Raw genomic sequence first — 2,838 nt, 5'->3', positions numbered from 1 at the left:
TTTGTCTCTAAGTACATTATTTTGCTCTATATATGAGAATTCAGTGGAACATAGAGATAGCAGAACTCACTTATTCAGAATCGAGTTACCAACTGCAGTAATACCTCCAGTCATAAAAGGGAGCATGATTTTTAGGGGAACATAGTCTGACAGATTAATAAGGAATCTTCCTTTTTGATATAATCAGGTACAAACAAGTATAAAGAAGAGTTTTAAGGTTTTGGACAGGAACGCCATGCATTACAATGAAAATTGCAGGAAAAGTGTTCAGTAGGAAAGATTCAGTGTAAGATAACAGGGAAAATGTGTTGGTAATATCAAGGAGAATCTAAACATTGTACTGTCAGACTAATGCTTTCCATGGGTGAAAACCGCAATTGTCAGGTTAGATAAACATCTATTCGAAGACCTTGAGGAACCACTGAGACATTTCTGAGGCAGAAGGCTAAGAAAAATGCATATAATTGTCAAGGGTGGCAGGGCAGCGTTGCTCTCAAAGTCCCACCTGACTGACAGGGCAGAGGCTCTTCCTCACGGCCCCAATCTGCTTCCCGACAGCTCCAGGGTTTCCTCAGGAAGCCGCCCTCCACCTTCATCCACCTCAGGCATGTCCTGCAGAGCCCTCTGGAGAACCAGCTTCAGGTTCTGCCTATTTTGATGCTGCCTAATGGAACCCACGAAGAAGTAAATGATGGGGTTGGCACTGCTGTTGAGGGACGACAGGAAAACGGAAACTAGATGAACATGAGAATATAAGACTTCCCAGTCCACGTGGATCCTGGAAAACAGGGCCCACTGAATGCCAATGGGCAGGCCGCAGAGGAGGAAGACCAGCACTATGAGCAGGATGGTCACGTACAGCTTGGTCAGCGGCATCTTCTGGGATCCACAGAGGATCCTGACCACTAGGACCAGGCTGGACACACAGAGAACTACACATAAAAAAATCAGCCACGCGACTGTGATGAATCTGATGTTTGACACCAAACAGAATCAGCATCACTAAACAGGGAGTCACAGAACATCCACTCCAGGATGCTCCGCAGCAGGGACGGGGCCCAGAGCAGGACACACACGACCGCTGACAGGTGTTTGGGGCGGCGGCAGCGGTACCAGATGGGCCACAGGACTGACAGGCAGCGCTCGGTGCTCATGGCGCTTAGAATGTTCAGGCCTGACAAGTAGGGAAAGGTCATCACAGGCTAGAGGATTAGAGAGATGGGATGGACATTATTGATGAGGCGTAACGGGGACGTATAATGTGGCCGCTGAGGAAGAGGAAGTCGGCCATGGACAGGCTGAGGGTGTAGATGGAGAGGGCGTTCCTGCGCATGCGGAAGCCCAGGAGCCAGCGCACAACCGCGTTTCCTGTCAGCCGGACAAGGGAAATGATGCACGTCAGCACCGTGAGGCTCAGGGTCTGCTTGTAGCAAGGAGTCTCCTCAGTTCCGTTGATTGGTGTCAGTTCTGTACCCACGGCTGAGATGGTTGTGTCCATGCTCAGAAACCCCAGTCTGGTGCCCCTGGGAACACAAATCAGATGTGATCACCAGCTGTTTGATCTCTGATTCTCCCCACTACCCTGCCATGTGGGATTTACTGTCCTTATTTTAAAGAGAAACAGAGGCTCGCAGAGAATAAATCACCTATCAAAAGGTGGGGGTCCTCAAATACAGTTTGAAATCCAGTTCTTATTGATTCTGAAGTCTGACCTCTCTCTGCTGCCACACAAGTTCTGTACGGACATGGGAGTAACCTTATGATCAAAACACCCTCACTCATCCGGCCAGGGCTGTGGACCAGATCGTTACTGTATACTGGGCCTAACATTTTCTCTCAGGTGGAGGAATTCAGATACACAAAGAGGTAGTTGTGACACCCTCATGACTAGGACTGATCATCCATGGACAGGAAAGAAGACCATGCATTATGAGCCAGAGGAAAATGTGACCTTCGCTAGGATACATGTGAAAGTGGCTGGGCCTGATGGATGAGAAAAAACTCAGTGTGTCAGTCATTGCAGACAGGACCACATTTTACATTTTATACTCCCAGTGCCTATTTCCATGAGCAGCACTCTGTGCTCTTCATAAATATTCATTCAATGAATGAATGTGTGCATGAGGAGCCTAATGGTACTGGTAGATTTTGGTGAAATGGAAAATAAAAATGAAAGCACTATGTACATCATTAGAACACATAAGTGTAATTAGATGAAGAAAATTTCATTCATTAGAATTCTATTTGTGGACAGCTCTGTGCTAAAAAGAATTATTGATGTGTGCCTCAACCTGAAATTGACCACTGATGTGTCTTTAAAATGAGGACTTGTTGTGGTTATGCTGAACATCTAGAAGCATTTTGTATACAGTGTTTGTGTAGGGTGTGGGTCTGAGCTGAATTGCTCAGCCATATAGCAGAGGAAAGAGTAAGTGAGGGCAAGGTCTGACTGCCGCTGAAAAAGGTAATTGAAGTGTTGGAATATCTATGAGGGAGTGCCAAGTGTTCTGCTGGGTATACACAATGTAAACCAATTTCATTCTTTCTTTCAGGAGATCTTTGTTCTTTGTTGCTGTAAACATTTGTATGAGAGAAGTCCATGGTGGGAAACAGGAGATGGGTAGGGCTTGGAGTATAAAGAGAGATGTTCATGCAGATTTCAACTGGAGAATGAGGATTAGGTCTAATCTGGGAGAATAACAGCTGCTGATTGAGAGTTTTAAGGTATTGTCTCTTTTAATCATCTGAAGAGCCTAGGAGGTAAGAAGGAGTATTATTCCCATATGGCAGATAATGCATTGGAACACACAAAAAAAGTGAACTATTCATTCTGGGACT

The 2,838-nt window shown here is 45.7% G+C and overlaps 1 pseudogene; it reads right to left on the bottom strand.

Moving 5' to 3' along the window:
• Positions 1 to 531: 531 nt before the first annotated feature.
• LOC116477291 (mas-related G-protein coupled receptor member X3-like) lies at positions 532 to 1,498 on the bottom strand (annotated as a pseudogene).
• Between the last annotated feature and the right edge of the window lie 1,340 nt (positions 1,499 to 2,838).

This window comes from Hylobates moloch, unplaced genomic scaffold, assembly GCF_009828535.3.
Source record: "Hylobates moloch isolate HMO894 unplaced genomic scaffold, HMol_V3 SCAFFOLD_11, whole genome shotgun sequence".
NCBI classification, from domain to species: domain Eukaryota; kingdom Metazoa; phylum Chordata; class Mammalia; order Primates; family Hylobatidae; genus Hylobates; species Hylobates moloch.
Note: the sequence above shows the minus strand (reverse complement) of the source record. Positions and strands in the feature narration are given on the sequence as shown.